We start from the raw sequence: 20,226 nt of genomic DNA on the forward strand, positions 1-20,226 counted from the left end.
CCTTTTGTACTCTTGGCCCAAGCCCCACGAATGTCAGGGGTGGGCCAGTAGTGGATCCAGAAGCCAGTGCACATGACCACAGGCCACCTGGCCCTCAGGAGAAGTCCCCATGTGCCTGCTGTCAAAGCCTTGATTTGCTTACATTATTTTGGTCCATAAATATCTTTAGAAACGTGATGCTTTCAGAAACCCATTTTCCAATGCTATATTTACATGGTTTAGTAATTATAATAATACAGAAGAAAAAATCTTATTGGATGACACAAATGTCTGTCAACATTATGTCGATAACTGTATTCTTACTCCCAAAAAATTGAAACCACTTTAAATAAAAGCTTTTTCTCATAATAAACCAGAAGAGGGAGCTAAATATATTCACCTCAAATTTCTCAAATTGCAAATATAGGTAAAATGACAGTATTTATGAAAATAAGTACATGTGCATCAATTAAGAACTTTTTAGACATTACCATTCATCACTGTGTACTCCTATCTAGAAACAGTTTATATAATCTAAGAAAAACTAAATATCTGTGATTTTGTTTCAGTGAGATTGTAGGTGTGTGATTACAAGCCATATGTCATGTTAATAAGCAAATTTCTTATGAGGGCCATCTTTCTAATACTACTACTCCACCAGGACAACGACAGATTTATGATACAAAAGTAAAATCATGTATTAAATTTTGACCTCAAAGAATCAGTGACCTGGTAGCACTTTGCAAACCCTGTACTCTACGGTCAAAGGCCCTTTTAGACTGCAGTATGCCCATGACAGACAACACGTGGTCTTGCCACTGATCTCCATTCGCCACTGCCACTACCTGGGATAAATGCAGAAAAGGTAAACCATGGAACGAAACTGTACAGCAGCACCATCCAGCAGAACTTCATGTGATGATGGAAATGTTCCAATCGCTATCTATGCTCGTTAATAAAGCATATATGGCCACTGAGCACTTGAAATGTAGCTACTGAGACTGAGAAACTGAATTTTCAATTTTTATTTATTTAAATTGAAATAGCTGTATGCGCCTAGTGACCACAGTATCGGAGAGCACAGTCCTGTAGCCTGAGCAAGGGCAAATTCTGTCAGGAGAGATGAAAGATTCCTCAGTTGGCTTTGTGCTAGAGACCTCACTAGAAAGTCATCCTTGAGGTCAGGGCATCTGGACAGAGGACTGACTGACATCTGAACCCTGGGCTACCACGCAGTTTCCTGGGTGACGCTGGGCTACATCACTGAACGCATTTTGGACTTCAGAAAGGCAGATCAGATATGCCACTGACTTTCCGGAGGTCACTATCCAGAGAGTTGAGTGAGAACTTTAGCTCTCCTGGGTTTCCTGTGTCTGCCTGAGCCCATGGACCACCTGGAGAATTTGCCAGGAAATCAAAGTACTGCCACAAACCTCTGGAACTGGAATGTCCAGGAATGGAGTTAGTAATCTGTTTGGGGTTAGTAATTAAGTCTTAGGATGTGCTGTTACGATAAGCAAGTTCATGTGGGTGACTGCCTGAAAAAATCCTGCAATGACACCCCCAAATCTCTAAATGTTACAACGTGAGTGGATCTGAAAACCACTTAAAATACAAATGTCTTGAAAGTTTCACATAGACTTTTTAATTAAAAACACTGCAAAATTAAAGAACAAGTACTATAAAATGAAAGAGCACACCATTTCATTTCCTCTAACTAGAAACTACTTCCCCTTGCCTTCAACGAGTATCAGCTCACAAAAGTGTCCTCCCTGATCAATGCGTTCTCCACCAAATGGGGTGAAATATCCAATCAGCATGGGCAACAGAAGCAAAGCATAAAGGTAGAGCAATGTACAGAAAGGTTATTACTTAGAATTCACTCTAGTGTCTTTTCTTAGCCCTCTCAAACTCACAGGGCTGAGCACATGCCAAGATGCAGAAAGTTAAAGATTAAATTGTAAATACATGAACCCACATATTTATCCAACATTCATCCAATTAACTAGCCCAGTTCCATTTTCTCTTCCCTCATACATTACACAAGCATTATGCCTTTTAAATTAAAAAACAAATCCCTGAAGTTGGCAACTGGAAATGGAATTACTTAATAAAGGTTTATCTCCTTCCAGAATCTTATCAAAACAATCATTTCTGCAGGCAAATATGAAAGTTAAATTAAGTGATAATTAAAGGTTTCACCTCATTGCGATTGGAATATACACCCAACAGCTGTTGTATTACCGGGCTAGCAAATACTACACGTGAAAAGTGTTTCTATCTTTGTATTATACTTCACTGCAGTCTGAAAGGGGAAAAATGATAGTTTACTTTCAGTATCCTGAGTTACAAAGTATCATTTGTTTCTCTCAGAAAAGTGTTACATGAGGTTTAAGCAGGTGACAGCCATCAGGTATCTGGGACTTTTCTCAGAGTGCACAGCAGGATACTTCAAAAAGAAAGAAAATGGGTGTCTACAGTAGGGAGCACAAGTATTCCTTTTGAAAATACTGAATTTCCCACTGAATTTTTAATATTGAAAAAAGCTTTATTACCTAAATGTATGAATCATCATGGCTGATCAAGCTTTTGCAATGGGAGTTGTAAAAGGTAAATTTTACAAGGAGAGGCGATTTTTAAAATAACAATGCAAGGATTTCCTATTCTGTGACTCAATCCATTTCCCCTCTAAAGTATTACAGGGAAAGTGGCAGCTGTACCCAGAAACCTTTGAAGTTCACATCTCTTATTTCGGGCAACAGGATCAATTAACACCAAAAGTCTAAAAAAATATTCTAAAGCACAATATTAATTATTATTAATTATTTCAACGATCCTAAAATCAACTATTCCTTTAATTACACTACATACGCAAGGTCAATATTTACTTTTCCATATCTTATTTTAAGAAATTCCAACAGGAAACAACAATTGCCAGGAATTACCAAGTTTGGCAAGTCGCTCTTTGAAAAGTCCGTGATAAAGCCCCACATCACACAGTTCAATGAACCAAAACATAATGGAACTAAAAATATATATACAAACTATATGGATCATATATAGAGACTTGCACAATCCTCACATAGTCTGCATATAGATTCTCATTAGATTTCATCTTCCAGACAGATTTTTAAACCTTAACGAGGAATGTGTTTTAGCTGTGAATCCTGGGGTAGCCGTTGTATGAGCCTGGAGAGCCAAGCCCACTCTCAAGAATCTGGTGAGTGAGAGTTCTATACTACAACCCAATACCACTTTTTCACTTGGCTGAATCATTTTTTTCATCAGAAGAAATCAGTATCACTCAAGGAGAAAGACGACAAAAAAGAACAGCGGAAGGGTCTAAAAGCGGTGAAGCCAAGATGCATTGTTTCCTTAGAAAAGAGGAATTAGTCTTCCACATTTAACCACGTGTCCCAGGTTGTAGAAAGAATTTTTGATGACACATCAGATTCTGTGTTTTCCACTAGTGCTATTTTCCCCTCTTTGCCCTGGTGACAACCAATCACACGGAACGGAAGGGAGCCTTCTCTCCAAACTCAGGCCCGTCCCAAACCACTAACGTGGACAGGCCTGAACAGCCCCTGGGCACCGGCGGTGTGTGGGAGACAGTGGCATTCCTCGCACCGAGTGGTGCCAATGCTGCTACAAAGTGCAAGATGAAACCAGCACACAGCCGCACCTTTTGGAGGCGTTCTCTATAAAAAAAAAAAAGATATTTTAGACTTAGTGCCTGGCAGGGACGAATGGAAAGTTTAAGCCGAAATTCTGGGACTCCAGAGACTGCTGAAGCCAAGTATTTCATTACTGATGGAAGCAACTTGGAAGTGTATGAAAAACTGCCACTTAGCTTTTAAAATCTAATACAAATATACAGAAAAGAAAGAGAGCATGCAAAGTGTGGATCAGTATTGAATCAAGATGTTTGTCTAATCACTGTTGCTGAATCCAAACTTGATTTCTGTCTGAAACAATCTCTCTCATTATTTCAAGTAAAAAATGTATATTCTGGTGGGCAAGAATTACTTTTCTTAAACCTTATAAGCACATTTATATGCATATAATGGTGATATGCATATAATGGTTAATACCTTGAATATTTAAACTTCGTAAGCTCTAAGGGCAAAGCCATAACAAATGCTAAGATACTACAGCTAAAAAAAAATTAAGCAAAGCCAAAAAACAATTATGGGTTCTTTAATTTTGGAGCACACTTATTTAACTAGCAGTAGAGAAATTATTAAAAACACAGGTTTAAGGCCAAAGAGACCTGGGTTTTACTTGTGGTTTTGTCACTTACTGAACGTAATCTTGGGCATGTTAATTAACTTGAACCCCAATTTCTTCATCTGTAAAATGGGAATAATTATTAGTGTAATACTGATTCAATCAATAATGTAAATCAACATGGTAGGCTTAGTGCCCAGTATGTAGAAAGCACAAATACATGGGTATTTATGATTAATTTAGAATCATTCATATATTCTTTTTCATTATTATTGTTAATGGATTTTTAAAGACTCAACTGCAAAGACATTTTAAGACCAGAAACTATTATTAAGAGAGAATTCTCGATACTTTTTTTAAAGATTAAAATTTATTTTTTAATAATCTTTTTAATCCTTACCCATTGATATGATTATTGATTTTAGAGAGAAAGAAAGGGAGAGAAAAAGACAGAAACATCAATATGAGAGAGAAACATCGACTGGTTGCCTCCCATACATGCCCCGAGCGGGGATGGAACCTGCAACCCAGTTATGTGCCCTGGCTGGGAATTGAACCGGTAACTGGTGTACAGGACAATGCTCCAACCAAGTCACCCAACCGGGACTTGACACTTTTTAAAGATGGCAAAATGGAAGCATATAAGAGGGTAGATATCTGCATTTTGATTTTCATTCTATACATAAATACATTAAATATTTTTCAGAAATCATTTAAAATATCACATTATTTCACAATATATCACAATATATTGCACTTTTCCCCTACAAACACCATCATGCTAATTTATTTAAGTTATTATATTTCAGTTTTTCCAATATAAAAAAATGAAGTTGAAATGATACTGAACTTGTTGGAAACAAGCTTTTATTGGGAGGGGCAGATAAAAAGAGTTGATGTAAAATAAATCTTCAGTCATTACTACATTATTACCAGCAATAACTAGTCAAAAGGAATTAAAAGGAGTTGCCAACAGATTTAAACAAGTCGGTAAATCTTTTCAGATACCCTAAACTAATTAGTCTTCAACATCTTTATCTTTTCCCACTTATCTCTTCTGCTCCACAGCTTAGAAACAAATAAAGGGGATCTGAGATCCTCTGCCCATTTAGTTTTATTTCTAGATACCAGACTGGTATGGAGAACAAACACCAGGCAAAAATCTCATGAAACATAAGCAGAAGTTACAGCTTTGCTTCCGATGGCCTCTGCTGAAGCCTCAAGAGTCTGGAGATAACTGAAATGCAAGGTTACACTTAATCTTTGACAGGCAAGCCTAATTAACTGTGGTTTGTATCACCTAAACTGGAGTTTGATTGGAAGATTACCATTTATAGTGCATAGGAACTTAAAATGTTGGATAAGAGGTAAATGGGGAAGAAAGGGACTCCCCTCTCTCCCCACCAGGAAAATAATTCATAGTAGAGTCTGTGGGATCCAGGAGGTGAAAGATTTGTAAGGGAAGTTGGTCTTTTGGTCTGTTGGCTTTGGAAAGATTCCACAGGCAGTGTGACTATCAGGCCCCCAAAGGGAAAGAAAGAAGGAAAAGTCACATGACACACACAATGGATGCTGGGCCATTTGTTGAATAAATAAGTGAAATTACTGAACATCAGTTAGGAGCCACACCCTGACAGTATTTTATAGACATGCTTCCACTTCTTATCCATAGCTGTTTAAAGGCATCTAGTCCTCATTATCCCCAATTTCAAGGTGAGGAAACTGAGACAGAGAAATTAAGTCATTCGCTCCAGGTAACAAAGCTCATAGGCAGTGACCTTAAATTCAGCTTGGATCTCTTTCCCTCTACCAAAGTCTACATGTAGGCCCCGTTCAAGGAAAGACACCTATAAGGAGTTTGATAAAGATTCCTGCCAAGTCTCCCTCATCTGAAGGGTGAGTGTGATAAGGGGGTTACATGACACACGGGTTATTGGATACTTGATCCCACATGTAAATAAAGCTACCCCGTTTTATTCCACCAAATAAGCAAGTCAGTACAATTCATACAATTCTCCCTCATGATAAAACATTTTCCAATGTAGACAATTAATACCATAAGGAGAAAGCAGTGGGAACCCCTTTAATAACAAGAGGGAGATGGGGGCTCCAGGTGAGCCTTGCTATCTCCCTCAAGGCTCGGGGTGAACCTGTGCAGGTGCTCACTTCTCTCCCATTTATATCCGACAATAGATTTCAGTCAAATGTATAAAGTATAATGTTAGAAATGCTTACAAATAATTAAACAGGGTCTTCCAATGTAACTTGAGAAGCCCAATCTGCGAAGAATTAAAGGGTCCTCCTTCGATCAGGAGAAGGCAGAGGAACTGGACAGAAAGGTATTACTGGGGAAACTGGAGACCAGAAAGAAGCGTTCTGATCTAGGCTGGAGGCTCACTAACTGCGCAGAAGCAGGATGTTGGCTGACCACGGAAAGAGTGCAAAAAGAGGGTGGACTGCCAAGGTGGAAAAATCTGTCCAGCTAGATGGAACAGGCAGTTTGCAGAAAGCCTGGATAGAAATCAGAGAAAAGAGCCACTACTTCCATTCTAATAACTACAGAAAGAGCAGGGTTTTCTCTCTGATGTGTTTAAATATACTACCAAAAGTTGAAAGAACTGTAGTGAATGCCCTTATATCTTCATCCTAGAAGCCAAAAGTAACATTTACTGTTTTATTACATATCTATCTATCAATCTCTTTTTTTGACACATTTCAAAGTAAGTTACAGAAATCGATTGCTATGGACTGAACTGTACCCCTACACACACACACACACACACACACACACACACACAATCCACATGTTGAAACCTCAACCCCCAATGTGATAATATGTGGAAATGGGAACTTTGGGAAGAAATGAAGTTGAGATGAGCTCATGAGGGCAGGGCCATTATTATAGGATTGGTGCCCTTATAAGAAAAGATGCTAGACAGATTCCCTTTTCTCTCTTTGCTATGTGAGAACACAGAAGACACCTGTTTTCCAGCCACCTGAACTGTGAGAAACACATTTCTGCTGCTTCAGCCCCCTGGCCTGTGCAATTTCATCATGGCAGCCAAAACTGCCTAATACATCAATACACTACACCCAAAGAGAGGAAAGAAACCTTTAGTCTAGAATAAAATCAATGTCAAATACCAATTCTACAGGTATTTAGTACACATCTCTTGTTTGCCAGAGTATTCCTAAGGGCAGTACTTCCTAAACTCAATGTGCATAGTAATAACCTACTTCAGCAGGTCAGGGTGCAGTTCAGTGTTTGCATTTCCAACAAGCTCCCAGGTGATGCCCATGCTGCTAGTCCTCAGACCACAATTTAGAGGCAAGGATTTAAGGATGAGTCCATTGATCACAGAGAGAAAATCTAGATCTCAGTGGGAGATGGAATCCTAACCATTAATCTGCATACTTCATACTTGCTGCCTAAATGCCCTGGGCTTTATGGGCTGGTCTTATAACAGGTCCCAGTAGTCTTGCATGTGTATTGGGCAGATGATGCTGATTGATGCAGAGGGTCTAGCTATGAAATCTAATTAGATCTGATATGATACCTAGTTAGTGGTAGAGGCTCTGCTGCTCTGTGCATCTCTGTTCCCATGTGTGGAAAGGGATCATGTGGCCACAACTTGCCTAGTTCCCATTCAAGCCAACAACTAGCACTCAGTTCTCCTGATGCCCACACCAGAGCTTTTCCCACCTCCCACCATATTCAAGAGGACTCAGGTGTTTACACTTTGGTGGGGAGGTAGCTGGGTCGGGGAAGGGGTGGCAGGAGGGAAAGCAATAGAAAATATCAGAAAGGCTGATCTAACAAATTACTAGTAGTAGTACTACTACTGGTAGGAATCATATACTCAACACTTAGTACTGACAACTGTGCTCAGCGCTTTGTCTCCATTAACCGTTACAACCTTGGAGGTACTGCAATTGTGCCCATATTACAGATGAGCAAACTGAGACTAAGAAAAGTGAAGCAAGTTGGCCACAGTCATGCTGGCAGTAAGTGGTAAGGTAGCTCTTTAAAGAACTGATCAACTTCAAAGCCAGCTATGGCCACTCTGAATCTCGGTTGCCTCATTAAGCAGACACACCACATGGCAACACTCTGGTAGTTACAAAGCTGGGGAGAGGGTGAAAAGTCTTTGCAGGATATGGATGGCAGAACACTTGGCAATAGGAGATACACACAATTACAACTTTAGTGATGAGATGTGCGTGTTCCCCTTGAGCCCAGACTGGTGGGCCATATTCTCGCCACCACCTCTGCCCTATCAGGATTGAATCCTTGCCAGCCCACTCAGCCAGGCTAAATATTTTCAAGGCAGCATTTATTAAATATTTTCTCATAAGGCTAAACTAAGCACATTCTTCCCCAAGGATGTAATGGGTTTTATTCAGCTAAATATAGCTGGCTAACTTATCACTTTCAGCAAGGTACAAATGGGCTATTCTGGTTAATCATTGGGTAGACAAAGGGCCCAGCAAGTGATTTATAAATACATATTTTGTAACCTATATTTCAAAGGATCCAAAATGAAATCTTACTATGGTATGCTTAATAAGTATATGAAAGAAGTTAAAGTATTCATGATTAGAGGGAGAGAAGAGGAAAAAAATTAAGTCCATGGGACTGAAGAGAAAAAAAATTCAGTCCATGGGACTGAAGAGAAAAAAAATGAAGACAAAAAAGACAAGAAGCCAGAAAATGTATAAGACAGAAAATTCTCTAACAGCTAATACATAAAAATTACCTGGAAAAATAAGATATAGTCCTTAGTCAGAATTTTTCAATTAAAACATTTTTTAAAAATCACTGATAAAAACTACACTATCCATCTATAATCAAGGGTACAATTTTTTGAGATAATAGTAAACATAACTTTAAACAATTGTGTGAGGAATCAGTTATTTTTTTTAATGAGGCAATATTCTTTCAGTACCTCAGACAAATGTGGTTAATTCTGGTTGGCTAATAAATTTTCATATCTTGCAATATACTGTGATTGTCAGTGAAATGAACAAGAAACTATTCACCTCTCAGCTAAAGAAATTCATGGACTTATCCTGGTTATGATTTTCTTTTTAAGGATAACAATTTTGGATGGGTCGACCTGGGCAGCAGTCGGATCACATTAAATTCTCAAACAAGCTTTGGGAAATATAGCACATGCTACAGACACTTACTGGTGTCAGACCAAACTACCCTTCAACAAAAGCCTAATAGACAGCAGGCCCCACAGATAGAACAGAAGCAAAATAAAAAATATGTATTGATTACAGAAAGAGGACTGCCCATATCCCCAGAGAGTCTCAGAAATAAGCTAAAAAATATAGAAAGTGATAGTAGAAAATTGGGTGTGTTTTTGTAATTGCTTGACAACCAGCAGAGAAAAGGTGGTTTTGTCAAACTAGAGCTAACTGGTGAAAGAAAAGGAGTGAAGTCAAAAACGGAGCTGGAATTAGATACAAAACTACTCAATCAGTCATTTTAATCAACGCTTGAGTTTCTGGTGAGAAAATACATTGGTAACAATTTGTAGATGGCACATGACTACAACTTCCCACTGAAAAGTGGGAATGGTAAGGAAAATGCTAGTTTCCCATAATGCAAATACCTGTGATATTGTTAATGGAAAAGGACCCGGCGGCTCCAGCTGGGCTGGGGGGCAGCCCAGAGGTGAAAGCAATCACTGATCACCACAGGGTGCTCCCTCCTGCACACTCATCTCAGAGTCCCCTCTGTCTTAACAACTGTAACCACCTGGGCTCCGCCTTGCCATTGCGCCACTTGCTCTTCGGTTAAAAGGGAAGTGATAGGGCCTGAGCCACGGGAGGGAGTTTTGTACATTTTGTTCTATCAGATTAGGCTTCAGTAACACTATGAATTATGAGCTGTCAACTTCTTTTTCATCTGCTATAGAATATACTTCTTAGAAATTGTGGCTATAAATAAAACAACAGATGCTTTTTGCTGGCTTCAATAGGAGCTTGGGTAATTTTTAAAAAGCAGTTAGAAGTTAAGCAAATTAATCCAAAAGGCAGTATTAGGTTTCCCCCTGTTGGTCATTTTTTGCATTATCCTTTTGAAGGCGCAGATTCATTTTAGTCCATAAGATCTAAATTGGGGGGGGCCCATTTAATGTTAGCCTATTGAAGAAAGTAGAATGGGGTTCAAAGCACACTAAATCCTTTCTGTGACGTCTATATAAAAAACACTCCTTACCTGTGCATGATTGTTACTACAGTGTATGAAAAACTGTTGAAAAGCCACTGTGCAGTAACAGAAAAAGAAATTACACAACAAATGAGGGCATGAGTTCTAGACCTGTCAATGACAGGTTGGGGAGCTTTGGGGAAAACATTTACTCTCTCTGGGCCTTCACGTCCACATCAGTGAAGTGGTAAGGGTTAGCTAAAAAGATCTAAAAGAGACCTGCCTGCTGTAGTTCAGTGGATTATGGCCCGCCCGAAAACTGAAAAGGCCACCGGTTCAATTCCCAGTCAGGGTACATGCCTGGGTTGCAGGCCAGGTCCCTGTTTGGGGGCTTGTGAGAGCAACTGATCATCAATGTATCACTGTCAAATTAACCTTCTCTTCTCTTTAGGCACTAAGTTGTTGCAAATATGGCAAAAATCACAGGAAGGCACCTGGGAGATGACTAGAGTTGGTACCAAGCAAAAAATTACTTCAAATATTGGGTGTAGGGGGGATAAATTAAATGAATTGCATTAAATAGATTAAAAATGGCAAAATTTTATATTTCATTGGGCTATTTTAACCTATAATTTCTAATGGAGGGAGGGAAAGCTTTTTTGAAGTAATACATAAGGGAGGTACAAATTTTCAGTCTGAAAGAATGAACAAATTAGAAAGGACTAAAACATTTCTTCAATTTCTGTATGTGAATCTAACAGAAGACAACTTAAATGTATACCAAAGTCAAGACTACTACAAATCAGAGGCTGTAACTTGAACTCGGCCTCTACTTAACATGATTGGGGTGGAGGGGGTGGAGATCATGGAACTGAGAGCACCGTGCAAGTCAGGCTGAGGGAGGGAGGAAAACCGTCACTGGCCCAGATGCTGCTGCAGTCACTTCGGGCATTTCCTTGAGTCATGGTACCAACAGCCCTGTGAAGGGCAATAGTCCCACTGGGTGTACGGGGGAGACCAAGAGGTTAGGTGACTACCAAGGTCACTTGACTGGTGTGTGGCGGAGCAGATACCACAGCCCACGTCTGTCTGAAATGATCTCATTAGGAGGAAGGTTCTATTGTCATCCCCACTTTACAGAGGGGAACACTGAGGCTCGGAAAGTTTAAGTGACTTTTCCAGGCTCACACTGCTGGACCAGTCAGAGCCAAGATTTAAGTGACACAGGTTATCTGGCTTAGAGGACACAAAGGCATCTTCCCTCCAAGGAATCCTTATGTAGTATTGAGTGTCATTATCCCACCACACCGCAGAGACTACACCGTTTCTTGGTACAGCCCAGTGAGTTCCTCTGGAAACAGGGGCTGCCAAGAGCCAGACAACGGAGTTAGAAAAAGATCAGAGTTCTCTATTTAAAGAACAGACCTGGAAAGCGGAGAGCTCAAGAGTAGTCACTCCTTGGTTGGCCCATTTCCTTACATATTGTATTTTTAGAATTCTATGATATTCTACAGGATGTTGAGCATATCTGATCTACGCCCACTGAATGAGAGCAGAACTTCCCACCCTGAAAATGCCAGTATGAGGCCAACCATCTTCATGGTCCCACCTTCGACCAATTGATCACTTTGGAAGAAAGGACACAGGTGTACATGAAAAGAAATCCAGATGATGCAGCATAGAATTGTACACTTGAAAGCTACATAATTTTATTAACCAATGTCACCCCAATAAATTTCAAAAGTTAGGAAATTAATTAGATTAAAAAAGAACGAAATCCAACAAAACATACAAATCAGCACTAAGTAGGATTTATACCAGAAATTCAGAGAAAGAATGACTTTCAGTACTCTGTAATGATGGGTTCCAATAAAAGCCATATTTGTAATTTTAACATTTTCTAGTAGCCACAGTACCAGTAAAAATAAACAGGTTAAATCTTTTATTCAACCCTGCATATCCAAAATATTATCATTTTAGTATACAGGAGTGGGCAAAAGTAGGTTTACAGTTGTAATACAATAAATAATACAGAATAAGCTTAGTTTTGCATAGTCACAACTGTAAACCTGCTTTTGCTCACACCTGTATAATCAATATAAAAGTTATTAATGAGATATCTTACATTCTTCCTTTGTTCTTCTACACTCATAGCTCATCTCAGTGTGAACCGGCCACGTTCCAATGGCTCAATGTGACGGTGGCACATCGGCTCCTGGGTCCTGCCCTGGGCAGCACGGTTCCAGCAGACACACCCAGTCTTCTGTTTTTCTCAGTGTGAGTATGGTTCTCTGCAGAATGAGTTAGCTTTGAAAGCAAAACTAAAAAGATATACAAAGAAGAACCATATTCCTTCTATCCTGAGAGGGTCAAATGAGAGTCCTGTGTTCTTTACTCTCAGAGTGCAATGACTAAAAACAGCTTCACGCTACTGCAGAGGTGTTTAGTCCGGGTGGACGGGGAGGGAGCTGGGGCACCAGCAGTGCTCATTATACACTAAGAATCCCAGGAAGCAGGTATCCTGGTGTCCGTCACAATGCCCGGCGTGGGGTGAGGACATTAAGCTGACCTATAAGTTGATGCTTCAGAAATGCTGTGATTAGTAAAGCTGTTTCATCTGATGGCTGTCTGATACTGGCTACCCTTAAAATGAGTATGAAATGTGTCTGTGTGTCTCCTGCTAGAGACAGTCTGTTGACTGCAGCTGACATAAGGTCCCATTACCAGGGAAAGGCTTTTGCTGTCTAGCTATTATGTCAGAAAATCTAAAGACTGCTGATGAGGTTCACATTGTGACAGCATGGGCTGCAATAATTTCATTTACAAAATTAGTGATCATTAACATGTCTGATATTAGCTATAAAATAAGTGAACAGAAGTTAAAATAAAAGGAGTGGAGATAGAAACATGTACCTAGTATTGGAGCCAGAGGCAGGTGCCTTAGAGAGCTGTCTTTCTTCCTGGTAAGATGGTTCAAGGGCCTATATTTTTATACCTCGGTATCTTCAAATTCAAAGTCTCTAACAAATCCCTTCTTCCAGAAGAAGCAACTTAATAAATCCACTCTTATAAAAACTTGGAAACTATTTCTCAACTATGTTGGTAACAGTATTAAGCGCATCCTGGGCTTCAAACTCTTGTTAAAAAGGCAGCACGAGGCGGGGCTGTGGATGAGGGTGGGGCAACCCGAGGGACAGCTAGTGCTGTCCAACGCTGCCTGCCTTGCACCGGGTGCCCGTGCTGCTTGCTCTCTGTCCCAAACCTTCCCTCTTTCCAAGTGCATGGGGTATGAGGCTTAAGCACAGCTCCTAACTGAGACTTCCAAGACAGAAAACATCAGTTCCACAGCTCAAATGTCTGCTTCCACTTTGGGCCCAGAAGGAAAACTCTTAAAAAGTCAAGCAGCTATTGTCTTCTCCAAATGTTAGAGTGTTTTATGCGTGTCAGAACCAGAAGTGTCAAGCAGTTCCCAATTCAGATTATACGATAACATTATAAATCGCTAAAAGGTCCTGAATCAAACATTTTTATTCAGGAAAGGCAGTAAGAGAAGAACAAAGAGTGGCAGTGAGCGAGCTCCTCAGACCTCTGGACTCATTCTGGTGGAAGGGCTCAGAGTCCGAGGTCACTGGCCCTGAACTTCTGAGGAGGGGTTGGGAAGAGCCTACCTTATGAGACAGTTGACATAGAGAGTTTATCGATTCAACAAGATTTTTGATGTGTCAATTTTAATGGTTTGCGGGCTCGGTAATGCAGGTCATACCTTGGTATCATGTGCTGCTTTATTACCATACCCGGGAAACTGACTCTCGGAAGGAAGTGTGCAGTCTGTAAAACTGTGTCCATTCTGCCTGCATTAAACAGCTGGAAAAGATTAATTTCAGATGTAAATGAACATTGTAAAAAAGAAGCTCAAAAATGTAAGCGTTGGGAGGTCACTCATGGAATCTGTCCCAAACTCATGGTACCAAGACACAGAGGGTGTGATCAGTGAGTATCTGTTGACACTCATTTATAAAGAGGCCCATTCCTCCCAACATGTTTGAGAACCCTCGGTCAAAGAGGACAATTTGAAGATGAAACTTAATGCTGGATTATGACACATGTGAGATTCCAAACTAAGAGACCTTAGGTAATTGACTTCATGTAAATGACAGAACGATCACTTCAGATTTTGTCTGGCCTGGGTTCAAATGACATGTCTGCTTCTTCTGCACTTGGTGGAAGTCTCCAGATCAGGGACCTGGAGCAAGGACATTAATCACTGTGCCCTGCACTGTGACACATGGAAGGTTTTTTTCTGATGAACACTGGCTGGACTCCTCTAAGTGGAATCTTTCCGGACCTTGGTTTTCTTAGATGTAAGTTACATGGATTGGGTTATCATTTCTAAGATTCTTTCAAATGCTCTAGGAAAAAATTTTATGAATTGAACTTGTTGCTGGAAAAGAATTAACAGTCGTGTTTTGTATTTCTAATTATATTGACCATACACAGTGAACTAATGTATCACCGAGGTTTTAACGCCCGTAAGTAACAGCCCTTTCCTTAGCCAGCAATTGAGAATATAGCATGTGAATAATTACGAGGTGACTGATGAACAAGAAAAAGATGGTGTGGTGTTAGGAAAAACAAAACCCATCCAACCAACCAAACACAACACCCCAGATAACATATGACGTATACAACAAGTGCTAGAAAATGTTACTCAATCTGTTCTGAAAAAGCTGTCTGAACAAAGGAAGGAGAAGACCATTTTGCAGGACACAAGAAAAAGTACGTGTAGAACGTACTAACTCCATAGTGTGGTATGCCCATTTTCCCAGCCCGAACTGGCTGTCAACTATATTTCTCTTTTTGGGGAGTCTTTCAACAGACAGCAAGCCAAAAGCATAAACAGATCAAGGTTAAATTACTAAAGGCCCACCCATTGTTAACAAGGTTTTTTCCCCTCGGGTTATGTTTACATTTCAGCAGGCTCTGTGGTAAACAGGAGGGGGTGAAATTTGTGGGTAGAGGAAACTTCGCAGCTCCTCCTAACAAAGAGGCAGCTTCTACTGGCCATCTGTCCATGTTTCATTGAGTTATGAATCCCTTTACTTGCTGAAGTAGGAATAGGATGTGGAGGTAAGATGGGCCTGGCTCAGGCACGCAGCTCTCACCTTTTCAGGTGCTCCCACCTCAGACTGTGGGCCACATAGCATCCTGCATCCCTGGTGGCACATCACAGTGATGGCCAAGGAGACACCACAAAGCATGCCTGCCATCCCCTGGTGTGGCCAGGCCCTGAGGAGGACACTCTGTACCCAGGAGGGGTACTAATGCATCATGGCCCCCACTTGGCAGGTCGTCAAGCTCCAACAGTCTGGGTGAATACACTGAACATCCACATAGGGAAAAGCCTGGCAAAACTGAAAAGTAGGAGGCTTGTCCTGAGCATCTCTGTCTTCCCTTCCCAAATGTTCTTCCTGACTTGGCAATATCTTTCTTTTTCCATTACCTCATTTTCTTGCTAATCCCCCTTCCCAATCAGTGAGATTGCTCAGTGCCCTGTGGGCCCCCTGGCGTCCCCTGCTCAAAACAGTCACACTGAAATGGAAATGACCAATGAAGCTTCTGGTGTCATCATAGCAGAAGAATGTGGCAGATTTTAACAGGGTCTCCAGCCAAATGTTGCTACTTGTAGAATTCTAAGCATAATCTTCTCTGAAATCACACATGCACATATATATGACTCTTCACTACTTTGCTATGAATGAATCATTAAAACGTGTTTAATTATGATCATTAAAACACTCCAGTCAATGACAGATGTTGCAAAGCTGAGACCAGATGACCAAGCAGGATACCCAATCATGCTCAGGGTTAGGGTTTCAACAATAATCAGCTTCAGACCACAGCAGTAAAATTAAGAAGTATAACAGTAATACCTTAATTTCTATAGCACTTAAAATACTACAAAATGACTTTTATATCTTTTTTTAAATCCTAAAAACAGAGAGAAGAAAAACTAGTTAAAGAAAAAAAGTGGTGGAGTTGAGGTAGGATGAAAAGGACAATCGGTTAATAAATAAGTTCAGGCTGCTTTCATTAAGAACAGAAAAACATCTAGTTGGGGCAATCAAAGTTGCTTTGAAGGATGTGCTATTTTAAGTAAACAGGCACTTCGTTTTACAGATTTCTGTGAATACGCTCCTATGAATTTAGTGTCCCAAACTTGCAACTGGGTGCTTCAGAAAAAAGAGTAAAACCACACCACAAAGGCGCTCATTTACCAAGCCTGCAAAGCCCACGTCTTTGTGGGTTTTGAAGATGTTATCAGCATTTTAATGTGAAATGTCTTGCAGACCGAAGTCCTAAACCTTAATCATTACTTCTTAGGAATTTTGCAAAGCATAAATAATGTTCCAAGCAACATAAAAACATTCATGAATGTGCATATTATAATCTCTCCATTACAGGAGCAACTAATGACAACAGTTACCAATAGTGGAGAGGAAGTGGCTGCTTCACACTGACAGTATACTTCACTTTTGCCCTCTGATTCCCTCCTGAGATATACAAGCAGTGGGAACAAGTCAGGGTGGGGTCCTAAAAGAATACAGTACCAGGAGAGGAGTGAGGCTGAGAATCAAAAGGAACATACAGCTGTTTATAAGCAAGCTTAAGTGTTTTCCCCAACCCCCATTATCTTTATAAAATCATTAACTCATTTCCCCCAAAGACTATTTCACAGAGCATGACTTCAAATTAATGCTTGGTCCATAAGGGTCATAAAGAAGTAGCTGACAAGTAACATTTGTTTAACCCACTGCTGAAGGAGATGATGAGGCTGAATTGGAGGCTGACCCAGATAAAGATGCTATTCGCCTACAGTCTGGTCGAGGATGAATACCTCCAAAGACCTCGGAAGAGCCCTGAATTCACCACTTGTTCCTGTACAACACTAAGCTCCCTTTATAAGGGAGAGTGGGCTATTCCTTCCACACCAGTAGTATGGGAAAACCCAAAAATTTCAAGAAGACTAAAAAGTGAGTACTTTGCAAATCAGGGGCTGAAACAATTCTTCTTTGGTGAGTTTCAGAAAATTAGAGGCTGTTAAATTTCATCATCCACTTAGCAATCTCAGAAATTAAGCTCTGAAAAGCTCCTGGAGCAGCCCAGTGACTACAGTTCCAGGCCATTCCAGATTCATTTCCCTTGGAGGAAGTTCTCTCCCCAGCAAGTGCAGCCTCGGGCAGTCACATCCATTCACACTCTACACTACATGGCCTGACTACTGTCACCTGGGGAGAAACCCAAGAGAATGATTTGGCGGTCACCCAGTGGAAAATTTAGGAATAAGATCCAGAACCTCAGGAAACCCTGACTTAAGATACTGCTTCCTTTAAAAAATTAAAAAAATATATATATATATACACACACACACACACACACAATCTGCTCTCCTATGTTATATAAAGTTTTTAGATCTAAAAGAAACATGATTATGGGTATGAACCATAGGTAAGCACTTCCAAGTATATCTTTACTTAAACCACATTAAAGTTGTAAAAAGTAAGTTACAAATGGTGACTAACTCAACATTTATCAGTCCATTCGGGCCAGCTCTGCCGTAAAAATGACCTACATAGTCAACCAATGTTCCAGAAACACACATAATGCTATCCTTAGAATTCCTGACACAGGGTCATTTTTTTTCATTGAAGACTTCACTAAAACAAAGGCTTTAAAAGATGTCTTTTTGGACAGAGATTTCTGATGAAATTCAGATGAAAATGCCATAAGATGACTTCTGCTTTATAGAGATTCCAGTGTCCAAATACTACATCATTCACCTTTTTTGGATTTTTTTTTTTTTTGCAAATTGGACTGAATAATCTCTGGTCCTTTTCGAATCTTAAATTCCACTCAAAATCTTTTCAGCAAGCTCTCAATTTTCCGTGGTAATTAAAGTGGGGAGAGAATAACAGAAGGGAATTAACTATACAAAAGAAAACAACTAAAAATTTATGTTTAGATTTATAATACACAATTATTCTTTTGCTGAGATCAGCTCTCTCCTGGTGTAGCTTCATATGTGCTGACAGTAGAGAAGAATAGGAAGTTCACAGAAAGAGCGTCAAAAGTTTGCTCAAACAAAAAAGTTTGGTCAGCTGACTTACATATAACATTTACGTGCCACATTTATGACCAAATGGCAAAAATTTAAAAACCACTCAAGATTCTGGAAAGGTTATAAAAGTACAAAAACAAAAAATGGGATTCATGGGAAACTCAAAGGAAAGACATTTAATAGCCCTTTCTTGGAAATGAAACAGATGGGTTTATAGCTCATTGTTTGTGGTCATTCTGACTGAATAAACATTCCACCTGCTTAGTCAAGTGCTGAGAGAATATGACTAGACCAAAATACATAGGAAGCATGCATTTCATTTGTCATAAAGAACTCTAAAGGCAAATGTGTGCAGCTGGAAGTAACTTGTACCACATTTCACCAATCCCCCCAGCTCATGGTAGGTATTTGCAAACACCTCTGTAAGTCCCAGCTGCTTTTAGTTAATAGCTGATGCTGGGAACATCTTGACTAACTTACTGGACTATCATTTTATTTAAAATAGGATTCTGAACCTTTTCTTTTATAAGGGCTAGATCCATTTATTTTCAAGTCAAATAAATGACCCCAAAAATAAATTTAAGTTTAGCTCTTCTGAAAACAGTGATAATTCACATTGAATGTGCTCCTGAGGCCAGAGGAAATGTTCTTTCCTTTCCTAAAATTTCTAGCCAAGTACTAACAAACCCAGTTTCTTCCCAAGAATATTTGTTTTCTATTTCTCTAAGTCTAGTTTAAAAGGGCTGGAATCTTTCACAAGAAAGAGTTATTCCATTTGCTAGTTGGCTCTTTCTCTAAGTCCAGTTCGAATCCTATGAGACATAAATCCTTGTCTGCAATGCAGGATAAGTGTCATGAAACAGACTTGGAAACTGGGAAACCACAGCTCAATGTATAAACACAAAGATATAAGTGAAGACCCACTTTAAATCAAAACTGTAGCAATCACATATACCACCAACCATTAATGTTTTAATTGAAACAAAAACATTCAAGGAAAAAGTCTGCATATTATTACTAATTTGGGGAGAAAAACGAAAATGCACATAGTACTGCTAGGAAGAAAAGACAGGTAAAAATAAATTCACATTCATCCTGCATTACTTAAGTCATACATACAGTCATTTTTCCCGTCAAATAATGTGTCAGGTATTATGTGAAAAACAAAAACAAAAACAAACAAAACAACAACAATCAAAGTAGAAGGAAATTCAGGGAGAGAAGGCAGAACAAGGTAGATTTTGCAGCCACTAAGTGGTACAGGCAGCCGCCACTGGATGGCAGCGGGCTGTCACGCAGGTGAGTTGCTTTCAGAGTCAGGATGGGATGGGCTTCAGGAAATAACAGGTAGCTCCTCTCCACAACAAAGGTTGGGGGCCTCTGGCCTAGGAATTGTGAACCTTTGCTCTGATCATCAGCAAGTCCCTTGAGAAATACTGATTTAATATCAGAATATGAAATTGGGGACTAAAATTAAAACTTGTAAATAACTTATAGGATTCAACACACACACACACACACACGCACACCGTACAGTGTACTACTGAAACATTATCATCCCAAACCAGTACAATAAATTAAAACCACATTTTTTTCTACTTTTTCTTGTTAACTTGAGGGCTTCACTACACTTAAATGCTACACACTCCCTTCCCTCTCTCCCTTGGCATTTGGTTCTTTCTCTGTGTGTGTGTGTGTGTGTGTGTGTGTGTGTGTGTGTGTGAGAAATCAGTAATCTCACCAG

At 39.8% G+C, this 20,226-nt stretch overlaps 1 protein-coding gene across 1 annotated transcript in view; it reads right to left on the reverse strand.

Moving 5' to 3' along the window:
* Nucleotides 1–20,226, reverse strand: part of PIK3R1 (phosphoinositide-3-kinase regulatory subunit 1) — an 83,028-nt gene that overhangs the window by 28,950 nt on the left and 33,852 nt on the right. The gene's annotated exons all lie outside the window — the stretch shown is intronic.

The sequence above is a fragment of the Phyllostomus hastatus genome, unplaced genomic scaffold (genome assembly GCF_019186645.2).
Source record: "Phyllostomus hastatus isolate PE091 unplaced genomic scaffold, TTU_PhHast_1.1 phas_contig_58, whole genome shotgun sequence".
Classification (NCBI taxonomy): Eukaryota; Metazoa; Chordata; class Mammalia; order Chiroptera; family Phyllostomidae; genus Phyllostomus; species Phyllostomus hastatus.